At 36.5% G+C, this 13,351-nt stretch overlaps 1 long non-coding RNA gene across 1 annotated transcript in view; it reads left to right on the forward strand.

Annotated features, from left to right (window-relative positions):
- LOC137487546 (uncharacterized) overlaps positions 1–4,796 on the forward strand; it is a 91,498-nt gene extending 86,702 nt beyond the window's left edge. Inside the window, exon 5 of the long non-coding RNA XR_015507165.2 lies at positions 2,400–4,796. This is a non-coding gene — a long non-coding RNA (uncharacterized LOC137487546). The remainder of the gene's footprint in view (positions 1–2,399) is intronic.
- Positions 4,797–13,351: the final 8,555 nt, after the last annotated feature.

The following is a 13,351-nucleotide window of genomic DNA, read 5'->3' on the forward strand; positions in this document are numbered from 1 at the left end:
CATTCAGATTACTTTAAAGTCAATGCAAGCTGACTGTTTTTTGATTACATTTAGATTACTTTTATGGTTGCATAATCTGACTACTTTTGGATTATGTTCAGATTGCATTTTTGGTAGTGTAATCTGACTACTCTTGGATTACAATTAGATTACTTTGATGGTAGCATAATCTCTCTACTTTGGGATTACGCTCAGATTACTTTTAAGACAATGCAATCTGACTCCTTATGGATTACATTTTGATTACTTTTATGGTAGCGTAATCTGTCTACTTTTGGATTACTTTTAGGTTACCTTTAAGGCAATGCAATCTGATAACTTTTGGATTATGTTCAGATTACTTTTATGGTAGCGTAATCTGTCTACTTTTGGATTAAATTCAAATTATTTTTAGGTCATCACCATCTGACTACTTTTGGAGTACATCCAGATTACTTTTAAGGCAATGCAAGCTGACTACTTTTGGATTACATTCAGATTTCTTTTATGCCATCACAATCTGACTAATTTTGGATTATGTTCAGATTGCGTTTGTGGTAGTCTAATCTGACTACTCTTGGATTACATTCAGATTACTTTGATGGTAGCATAATCTCTCTACTTTTGGATTACGCTCAGATTACTTTTATGCCAATGCAATCTGACTACTTTTTATATTACATTTAGATTACTTTTATAGTGGCATATTCTGACTACTTTTGGATCACATTTAGATTACTTTTAGGCCATCACAATCTGACTAATTTTGGATTATGTTCAGATTACTTTTATGATAGCCTAATATGACTACTTTTGGATTACATTTAAATTACTTTTATGGTAGTGCAATCTGACTCATTTTGGATTACATTCAGATGATTTATATGCTAATCCTTATATGACGTCACATATATGGAAGCAGGCTAATCTTATTTGATATATAGAAATATAAAATATCTAAGTTTACTCTAATTACAAGTACTTAATTTTGGGAACTTTGGGAATTTGGTTGTGTTAATCAGATACTATCCAGCTCTGTATGTGTACTCCTGATTCCTGACCCACCTCTCATGATTAATTCATCATATTTTACCATTCCTTGACCTGCACATTGCTTTGTGAGTCATAATCAAGGCCAGGCAGAATCTGCAGACTTTTTATCTGCTGTAGATTAATAATCTGATTTCCACAGGATACAGACACACAAAGCTCCAACCTTGACCAAAGCAGGCCGCTGTATTTTTAGTGTTTTGTATTTTGATAAAGGCCTTGTGAGGTTATCTTATCACACATGCTCTCTCTCAAGCTGGCCCTTTTGCACCACAATGTTGATGCTAACAAACTACAGCTAAAATGCCAAGCAGCACCTCCAGCTCTGTCTCACAAAGCCAAAACGAAAGTTGCTGAAGCTGCAGTTCATCATCCGGCCACTAGGCCACTCCAAGAGGGAGTTGACTACTTAGGCTGCGTTCCAGCCCGCTTTTAGACACACACTTGCAAACTTCCCTTCCCTTGTTCTTTTAAGTGAATCCCAATGCCACTTTGAAGTGTGCTCCACTTCATCAAGTGAACAAGGGAAGTGCACATGCACGGACAAATCCTCGAACCCTCAATTTTGACCAAGGGAGCAAGGCTGCTCCAAATGAACACTCCTAGGATTTTTACGTTCCAGAATGCATTGTGATTGTGACATCAAAGTTCCTAAGTGCCCAAGGTTTTAGGGTGTTCAGTTTAAACCCATTTAGATGCACCCCTAGTAGTGGACACTTTTGAAACTTAATCAGTGATGTACACCCAAGGGAAGGGAATGGAGGGAAGGGCATATAAGTTGGAGTGGAATACAGCCCCAGAGACCCCCTGTTAAAATGCACAACTTTACAGCAGAAACAGTATGCTGACAGCTAGGGTTTAGTGTATATCGCTAATATTACCTGCAAATACAGACAAATTATTATAGCTTGATGCGAATGACGCAGAATGCACGATGCGTTTGCTGGAAAACATGCAATTAGCCTCAATTGTGCAAAACAATATAGGGAAAAACATCCTGCGAGTAAACTAGAGCAAGTGACAGATAAACTGCTCTGTTCTCTTCATTTTAAAAGTTATTTATATGTGTATTTTTTATTTCATGAATGCCTGAACACAACCTCTATAATACTCTATTTAATGGTTTGGGAATTATTCCTCATGTTTAATATTTATAATAGAATTGCAGCACACAAACATATCCATATGAATACCGGAAGTGTGAGCATCTCTAATCTTCTGACTGCAGCATGTTAAAGGTGTTGTTAAAGGCATTGTTAAATAAAGCATCAAAATAAAGTGTTAACAAAAAAGAATCGGGATTGGGTCAAAATATGCGTCAAATAGGCAACATATATCAACATTCATTCATTCATTCATTTTCTTTTCAGCTTAGTCCCTTTATTAATCTGGGGTTGCCACAGTGGAATGAACCGCCAACTTATCCAGCATATGTTCTACGCAGCGGATGCCCTTCCAGCTGCAACCCATCTCTGGGTAACATCCACACTCATTCACACACATACACTATACGGACAATTTAGCCTACCCACCTGAACCGCATGCCTTTGGATTGTGGGGGAAACCGGTGCACATATATCAACATATATTTCAAAATATTGCAAGGAATGGCTGCTTATATATATTATTTTATAATTTTATATACAGTAATCAACATATGAAGTGGATCAAATTGTCCTGAGAAGAATGGGTGTTTCTTTTAAGGTCATAAAGTTATTAGTTAATTATATGTTTATTTTTTATTTCATGAATGCCTGAACACAACCTCTATAATACTCTATTTAATGGTTTGGGAATTATTCCACATGTTTAATATTTTTAATAGAATTGCAGCACACAAACATATCCATATGAATACCGGAAGTGTGAGCATCTCTTCTGACTGCAGCATGTTAAAGGTTTTGCTTGCATGTTTTTGACTCCATAAAACATAAAATTACCAATATGTTTGCAGATATATTTGTAAATAACGTGCTAAGCTAGCATGCATGCACAATAGCTTTTAAAATACACAAACTGGCAATATTAAAATGGTTTCAAACATCTCCTCTTTAAACTCTGTTGGTGTCAGCTATTAAAATAAAGTGTTGATTAAAGGAACGCGGCCTAAAAAACAAACAATTTCAGTCAGAATTTGTTTTCACTTTAATCCGTGTGATTTTTTTTTGCAAACGTTGAACTGATTGGCTTGACGTTAGCATGAAGACTTAATGCCAGATGATTTCCTGTCGGCGAGAGACGCTCATATAAGTAGAGTTACAGAGGCGCTTCAATCCCAGAAAAATCATAATTCTGCAGTGAAGCATGACGTGTGCAATGATTCTGGCAGATGAGGGGTTTTGCTTTCCTCCAGAGACGTCCACAACTCACTATCTGCGCTGGTTAGGGGATGTGGAGGATTCATGAGCTCAGTGTTCACTGCAGATGGAGAAACAGCCCACCGAGAGTCAGGAGGACATCAGATTATCCAGACTACAGTTATCATTCAATGCACACAGTGAACACTACACAGAGAACACTACATAATATTGAGCTGTAAGAGCAGCAGATAATAACTGCTCTTCTAGTTGATGATGTGTAAAAGTGTCAGAAGGTGGATTTCTCTGCTGGATCATCTGCTGATCTGCATCCCAATCATCACCAATACTGCAGAAGAACCAGCATGAACCAAGATTCTCACAGAAATCAGTCAAGTTTGGTGAAGGAGACATCATGGTTTGGGGGTCATTCAGTATGGGGGCGTGCGAGAGATCTGCAACATCAACAGCCTGAGGTATCAAGACATCTGTGCTGCCCATTACATTACAAACCACAGGAGAGGGACAATTCTCCAGCAGGATAGCGCTCCTGCTCATACTTCAGCCTCCACATCAAAGCTCCTGAAGGTCAAGCTGCTGCAGGATTGGCCAGCCCAGTCACCAGACATCAACATTATTGAGCTGATGAAGGAGGAGGTGTTGAAGATGAACACAGAGACTCTTGATGAACTCTGGGATCCTGCTGAAGCTTTCTTCTTCATTCCAGATGACTTTATTAATCAGTGATGTGAGTCATGTCAGAGATGTATGGATGCAGTCCTCCAAGCTCATGATGGAGTCAGACACAATATTCATTCTGTCTCCACTGCAGCAGGACTTTATATTCTATACTGGACATTATTTCTGTTCAGTGATGACACTTTAGTCTGAGCAGAGTCAGAGCGCACTGTCCTCATCAAATCAGTCAACATCAAGACATGATCAGATTTATTGAGCTCAAATCAGCAAAATCTAGAGGCCTTCACCTTTCACAGAGACACTTCTGACACCAAACCAACAACTAGAAGTCAAGAGAGTATTTGTTCTTCCTTAAACTTGGATAGGAAACAAGACTTTATTTAGGTAGTTCAAACCAGCATATATATATGGTCACTTTTATATATTTTATCCATCTATTGTAATTACAAATATGCACATATATGTGATCATTTTTATATTTATGTTCATATATAGCCATAAAATATATTTAATAATATAAAACCACACACATATATATATATATATAAGCAGACATTTTTGCAATATTTCCAAATATATGTTGCCTATATGACACATTTTAAAGACCATTTCAATGTGGTCATGTCATTGGCCATGAACATTTCCTGCGTGTTATAAAACTATTTTATAAGGCAATTCAGTCATATCTTAATGTTAAAACAACTCTCATAAGATTATTGATCAATATGTCGCTCTTTTTTGTTTCTCGTAAACTGTAGAAATTAAAAATGTAAAACAGAAAATATGTTGTGACCATTGTTTGTTTATGTTCTTCAAAACATGTAATGCTTATGTGAACATGTGTGTCATGTACAGTTGAAGTCAGAATAATTAGCCCCCCTGAATTATTAGCCCCCGTTAATTTTTCCCCCAATTTCTGTTTAGCAGAGAGCAGATTTCTTCAACACATTTCTAAACATAATAGTGTTAATAAATAATAATATTGACCTTAAAATGGCTTTTAAAAAATTAAAAACTGCTTCTATTCTAGCCGAAACAAAACAAATCAGACTTTCTCTAGAAGAAAAAATATTATCAGACACACTGTGAACATTTCCTGAATCTGTTAAACATCATTTAGGAAATATTTAAAAAAGAAAAAAAAGGGGGGTGAATAATTCTGACTTCAACTGAAGATCATTCTTTTAGTCTTCTTCACCTGTTTTCTCTATGATAACATGAAGAAGTGTTTTCAGGTCAGTGCGTCTGGTGTAAATCAGAGTAATTTACCACAGCGCAGCACTCAGGATTTACACTCCTGTCAGAAACATGTCAGAAACCCAGAACCCAGACTCTGATGCTGCAGCGAGACGCTTTACTGCAGGCCTGAGCTCAGCACAGCTGTGTATGGCAGAACACACACACACAGACACACACACACACTCTCTCTCTCTCTCTTAATGTGTGTTAAGGGTAACGCATTAAAAGATACACGATTTATGTGATATTATGACTTTTCTAAGTAACGAGTAAAGTAACACATTGCTTAAAAAATTAAGTAATAATATAATGCTTTAAAAAATGTAATGTGAGTTACTTTTCAGTTGAATTAATCAGCTTTTAGAAAATTAGCTGTCTTAAAAAGAGCTTTGAATCCTGCATTGATGAGAGAATGCACACTGTAAAAATAATGCATAATTTTACCGTTTATTTCCGGCAGCTGGGGTGCAGAAAAAACCCTGTTATATAATGGCCTAAAAATTACAGAAATTTTACATAAAATAACAGATATTAAATTACAGAAACGTACCAGAAATTTAAATTTCAAATAAATTTCTGTAATTTAATATCCGTCATTTTACGTATAATTACTGTAATTAAACAGCCGTTATTTTACGGTTTATTTCCGGCACCCCAGCTGCCGTAATGCAACTGCTCAGTTTTTTGAGGAGTAACAATGTTGTACTGCGTAACTATCAGCACCCAACAAACTATTTAGTGTTTAATAGACGTCCAATAGACATCTAAACCTAGATAGCTTGACTAAAAAAAGACTAAATTTGGGCTGTCAGTGAACATCTAATAGACGTGTAAGAATAGCTCTAAACTAGACTAGTCATCAAATAGACAGATTAGACAGACTTTATGTATGCCGTCATTCATTTCTGTCTATGTGATGGGTAGTCTAGTTCAAGACATCTTTTAGACATCTACTGGACATCTATTAGACATCTATTGGACATCTTTTGGACGTCTATTGGACATCTATTAGACATCTATTGGACATCTATTAGACATCTATTGTACATCTATTAGACATCTATTGGACATCTATTGGACATTTATTGGACATTTATTAGACATTTATTGGACATCTATTAGACATCTTTAGACATCTATTAAACATCTATTGGACATCTATTGGACATCTATTGGACATCTATTGGACATCTATTAGACATCTATAAGACATCTATTAGACATCTATTAGACATCTTTTGGACATCTATTGAACATCTATTGGACATCTATTAGACATCTTTAGACATCTATTGAATATATATTGGACATCTTTTAGAAACAAAAAATGCTTGCTGGGCAGTAAGTTTCCCGCACTTTGCCTCCTGCCCTCACCTGATGAGCTGCGGTTACACTGCTTTGAGCTTCTGTGTCAGTTTCCATGGAAAGCAGGAAGTTTGGGAGCAGCTTTCGTTTCCTGTTCCACAATAGCGGGAAGTGTGTGTGTGTGTGTGTGTGTGTGTGTGTGTGTGTGTGTGTGTGTGTGTGTGTGTGTGTGTGTCTGAACCTGGGAGTGCAGAAATTATACACCCTCAGTGCAACCGAGCAGTAGAATACAAGAAATGACCTTCTGTCATTGTGAAGCTGCTCGTATAGATATAGACACACACACACACACACACATGCATGTAATCACACACACAGACACAAATACACATGGACATGAGCGCACACACATGCACAAACATACACACCGACAGGCAAAAAATGTCCTTATGAGGTCAACATTTACTGGTATTGTTATACTTGTGGGGACATTTAGTCATTTCAAAATTTTAAAACATAAGGTAAACACACAGACATACACAGACAATAATATGCGATAACAATAATCACAAGAAGACATAAAGAGCTTACATGAGATTACAACCACAAAATCTTTAAAGGTGAAGTTTTTAATGCTCTTAAACAGACTAGATGTCGATCAGTGCCGCTTCATCAGTCATGGAGACGCACGTCACATTGGCAGATTATTTTGCCAGATTTAAGGAAAAACTTTTCATTTTGACTCATTATTTTTGAAAACAACACAATATTTTAGTCTTGTTTTGTAAATGCTTCTTGAATTAGGAGTTTTTATATATTTGGACTAAAAACAAAGACAGAAGCTCTGACAAAATAAATCAAAGTGATGCAGGAAAAAACAAATGTAAGGAACTCAATGTAGTCATCTGCAGTCACATATCGATAATTATCCATCAGCAATAAGAGTCCCCAGTTACCCGGACCAATTATAGGATCATTTGTGGATCATTTGCATCGGGATAGTTGCATTGTATTGGCATTGACCATTACATATATTTCTATGTGATGTTAAAGTAGTCAAAACAAGTGACAACAACACAGTGTTGCTTCTTTTTCCTGTAACAACAGCACGGCGGATAACAGTAAATCGAATTATTATCATTATTTTTATTATTACTGTCCATTACTGATTGACTCATTTTTAAATTAATTTTGTCATCTTAGGTCATCTTTTAAACACAAAATAAGATGAAAAAATAAACAAATTAATTAATTAATTAATTACATTAATTTTAATATTAATTAATTAATAATATAATAAAAAACCTGATGCGTTCCAGCCTCACCCAAACCAGCAGAGGTCCATTCCGTATAATTTACTTTAAAGATGAAATGCAGCCATACGCACCACTGGCTACATAATTCATGATCTCCAGAAATGTATACAGGGCTACACTTTCAGAATGAGCTGGTGTTGGAACATTTGGATCCATTTTTCAGTGAATTAGTAAATCATTTTTGATGCATTTAAACAGAATCAGTTTTCTTAAACAGTTATATTCATCAAAATGTTGATGGAATTTGTTCACCAAACATCTTAATTAATAGAAGATCATGCATTTAAAACCATTAAAAAAAAAAAAAAGCATTTTAACGATTTAGCAGAAAAAAACACAAGCTACAAAACTTCACCTAAATGTAGTATTTTTATGCTTCTCTTAATATTCTCTGTTAGTTAAAATTCTATTTAATATTTTCAGCAACATATTAATTTGCACTAATTTTTGGCCCATGACTTTCAGTGTTTGTGTTAGATTAGCTGATCAGTTGTGTCTTCAGTACTGACTAATCTAATGTACAGAATTATTAGCCGTCTTATTTTTCTCTTAATTTCTGTTTAACAGAGAGCAGATTTCTCCAGCACATTTCTAATCATGATAGTGTTAATAACTCATCTCTAATAACTGATTTATTTTCTTTTTGTCATGATGACAGTAAATAATATTAGACTAGATATTCTTCAAGACACTTCTATACAGCTTAAAGTGACATTTAAAGGCTTCACTAGGGTAATTAGGCAAGTTATTCTATAATGATGGTTTGTTCTGTAAAAAAAAATACATATCGAAAAAATACATAGCTTAAAGGGGCTAATAATATTGACCTTAAAATGGTGTTTGAAAAATGAAGAACTGCTTTTATTCTAGCCGAAATAAAACAAATAAGACTTTCTCCAGAAGACAAAATATTATCAAACATATTGTGAAAACTTCCTGAATCTGTTAAACATCATTTGGGAAATATTTAAACAAGAAAGAAAAAATCAAAGGGGGCGAATAATTCTGGTTTCAACTGTATCTGCACAGATATATGACTGTAAAGCATCCTGGAGACAACGTTCTGTACAAGAGAGATCTGTGAGGGGGAGCTCATTTATGCTCAACACTGTATATATAAACTAATAATTGATTACATTGACAGAAATGTTGATATATCGGGATATGAGCTGAATTATATCATGACATGAGATTTTTGTCACTATGCAAATCATCATTAGCTCATATCTGGCGTTTTAATGGCCGTGTGAAACCAAAGAAAACACTGCGAGCTGAGAGAAGAGTTGGAGCGTGTTTGTATAACCTTCCTTTCTGGAACTGCTGATTATAAATTGGACTTACATGAATTAAAGCATGTAATGACAACAGAGCTGAACCCACAGCACAGAACAAAGCGGGCGGCCTGTTTTTGCGTATTTTTTTCCTGAAATGTGAGTGTGTGTGTTTTGCGAGTGTGTGGGAGACACCAGATCTCTGAAGGACAGGACAATGAACTGCAGGCCTAAAAGGTGAAGTGTTGAATTCTGGAACACGTCCAGCAACATCCCACCATTTGTAAACATGCACACTTACTGTATACAGCTGAAGTCAGAATTACTCTAATTTCTGATTTTCCTTTTTAAATATTTCCCAAATGATGTTGAACAGATTCAGGAATTTTTAACAGTGTTTCCTCTAATGTTTGTTCTTCTGGAGAAAGTCTTATTTGTTTTATTTCGGCTAGAATAAAATCAGTTTTTAATTGTTTTAAACCCATTTCAATGTCAATATTATTAGCCCCTTTAAGCGATATTAGTTTTGGATTGTCTACAAATAATAACTCGACTTCTAGTTGATGATGTGTAAAAGTGTCAGAAGGTGTGTTTCTCTGCTGGATCATCTGTTGATCTGCATCACAATCATCACCAATACTGCAGAAGAACCAGCATGAACCAAGATTCTCACAGAAATCAGTCAAGTTTGGTGAAGGAGACATCATGGTTTGGGGTCATTCAGTATGGGGGCGTGCGAGAGATCTGCAACAGCCTGAGGTATCAAGACATCTGTGCTGCCCATTACATTACAAACCACAGGAGAGGGACAATTCTCCAGCAGGATAGCGCTCCTGCTCATACTTCAGCCTCCACATCAAAGCTCCTGAAGGTCAAGCTGCTGCAGGATTGGCCAGCCCAGTCACCAGACATCAACATTATTGAGCTGATGAAGGAGGAGGTGTTGAAGATGAACACAAAGACTCTTGATGAACTCTGGGATCCTGCTGAAGCTTTCTTCTTCATTCCAGATGACTTTATTAATCAGTGATGTGAGTCATGTCAGAGATGTATGGATGCAGTCCTCCAAGCTCATGATGGAGTCAGACACAATATTCATTCTGTCTCCACTGCAGCAGGACTTTATATTCTATACTGGACATTATTTCTGTTCAGTGACGAGACTTTAGTCTGAGCAGAGTCAGAGCGCACTGTCCTCATCAAATCAGTCAACATCAAGACATGATCAGATTTATTGAGCTCAAATCAGCAAAATCTAGAGGCCTTCACCTTTCATAGAGACACTTCTGACAGGGGCGCAACTACACATTTACTGAGGGGTATGCAGGTTCAAATTTTGTGTGATCCCTCTTATTTTATATTAATTAATTAATAATAAATGAAGACAAATTTTCAGATTAATCTTATAACTTTTGACATTATGTATGATTTGACAGTTTATTTTGATAAAAATAAAAACAAATGTAAACAGTTACATCTACATGAACACTTTCGGCTGTGGGACTGCATGTTATTGTGTTAAATGATTTTGAATTAAACAATAACAATATTATATTCGTTTAAAATGCAAAATAATGTTTTTTAACAAAACATATTTATTCATTTTTATTATTTGAAACTTTTAATAAGGATAATTTAAAAAAATAGTTTTGGCACAACGGCGCCCCCCCATGTGTGGCGCCCCTATGCGCCGCATATACTGCATACCCCCTTGTTGCGCCACTGACTTCTGACACCAACTATCACTACTTCACGTTTGACTTTAGGTGTAAAAGGAAAAGCAATGCAATAGTAATGTAACACATTACTTTCTTTTAAACATCACTAAATAGCATATTAAATAATTAATAATTGCATAAATAATATTGCAAAAATGCAAGTAGCAAGTAATATAAAGAGCTTTAAATGGAGTCAGACTCTTCTGTTTGCTTCAGTGACATCAGCATCTCATAGTTTGAAGACCCAGAAATACACTTAATTAAAGCCCACACACATACACATGCACGTACACACACACACTTTCCCAAAAATAACAGCACATGTGAACGTGGAAACAAGAAAGAAAATATTTACCCCGACTTTTAATTAAGCAGCAATTTTGGCATAAAACGAAGCATCTCAATCATAATTTAAACAAACACAGAGCTAATGTCTAGAGCGCAGACGGCTCTGAGAACAGAAATAGCAGCAATATGGAAGCAATTGATGCTGATTAAACTTTTATTTTAATTTATGCCTGAATGATTGTGTGTGTTTGAGTTGTGGATTTGTGTGTTTTATTCTTTTCTCTGTCCTCCAGCCGGATCAAAAGCTCTTGTGTGTGTTTTGTGGGGCCCTGCAGTCGCTCGGGGTCTATACCAACACAATTAACACAATTTACAAGAGCCCATGAGTGTTCTTCACCCGTTTAACCCATTAAAGTGAAGATTCTCGCACTTCTGAAGGGCTTTTATTACACAGACTGCCACGGTTTGTTAGAGATGCTGTTAACTTCACACAGCTGTCAAGAGGGGCCGAATGAGACGTGCTAAACACACACACACACACCGTTGTCAGAGCACAAACTACTGTGTCTTTTCTTTTAAAGTGCGTTTTTATAATGGATTGAGTGAAAATGAGGCTCTGAGGTTTTAAAAAAGCAAAAGATGAACCCTCTAGGAAAAAATAAAAGCATGCCTTCATCTCAAAGTGGCATTTTTACTTTAAAGGAAACATATTCTGTCCCTTTATAAGATGTAAACTGCGTCTCTGATGTCTCTAAAGTGTGTGTGTGTGTGTGTGTGTGTGTGAGAGTTTGAGCTGAGAACAGCACACAGATGATGTTCTCCAGCTCTCTGAAACTGACCCTTTCAGGCTTTGATCCTAATTGTGGTGTTTTGGTGACTGTTGCTTTAAATGCAAATGAGATTGTGTTCTTTTCATAAGGGGGTGGAGCTACAAATGACTATGCATCAGCATAATGGCAGATTGAAAACAGGACTAGTGTTGTGAGCGCTGGTCAGGAGTGTGTGTGCTTCAGTGTGAGTGTGTGCTTGATGCTTCTGTCAGTCTATGTCACACCTGTGCTTCATCTATATCTCCACATCTATAATCCTCTTAGTCTATGCTGAAGTGATCTTCAGCAGCTCAAACACTCTAATGGCTAATGGACAGACGGCTGCTTCTCACTCAGGGCTGCTAAACCCATCATAAAAGTCAGTTTTGCATAATAGGTGCCCTTTAAACCCCTATAGCAAAATTTAGTGGTGGTCGGGCAAAAGTTAAGAGTAGGGGTGGGGTTGGTGGGGGTTGTAGGTGGTCGCGGACAAAAGTGAAAAGGGTCATTGGGGATTTGTGGTGTTGTGTATGAGTGTGAATATGTTTGTGTGTTTGTGTTTGTGTGTGTGTGTGTGTGGGGGGGGGTAGTTGTTGTGGACGAAAGTGATGGGGAGGGTATGTGTGATAGTAGTGTCGCAGGCAAAAGTGAAAAGCGGGGGGTGTTAGGGTAGTTGTGTTGTGTTACCATAGCAACTCTAGAATCAAGTAAACAGATCAGTTACTGTAGTTGTTGTGTTACCATAGCAACTGTAGAATACCCACAATAAACCAAATCATGTGACAGTTGGGTTGCCAAACAACTGTAAAATCACCACAACAGATAAAAAAACTGTAGTAGTTGTGTTGCCATAGCAACTGTAGAATCAGCACAGCATATCAAATACTGTAGTAGTTGTTACCATAGCAACTATATAGTAATTACCGACACAGACCAAATAATGTAACAGTCGTGTTACCATAGCAACTGTATAATCACAACAACAGATCAATCAATTACTGAAGTTGTTGTGTTACCATAGCAATTTTAAAATCACCACAACAAATGAAAAAAACCGTAGTAGTTGTGTTGCCATAGCAACTGTAGAATCACCACAACAGATCGATTACTGTAGTTGTTGTGTTACCATAGCAACTGTATAGTAATCACCACACAATACCAAATGATGTAACAGTTGTGTTGCCAAACAACTGTAGAATCACAACAACAGATGAAATAGCTGTAGTAGTTGTGTTACCATAGCAACTGTAGAATTACCACAATGGATTATTTTAAGTGCTTTACTATAGTATTGTTCAAAAACACTATAAATTACTGTAGTAAATACATTTACGAACAGGAACAACTGCTTTAATGGTTCAGAAGCGTATCTCCGGAACT

This window comes from Danio rerio, chromosome 14 (genome assembly GCF_052040795.2).
Source record: "Danio rerio strain M-AB ecotype USA chromosome 14, GRCz13ab, whole genome shotgun sequence".
NCBI lineage: Eukaryota > Metazoa > Chordata > Actinopteri > Cypriniformes > Danionidae > Danio > Danio rerio.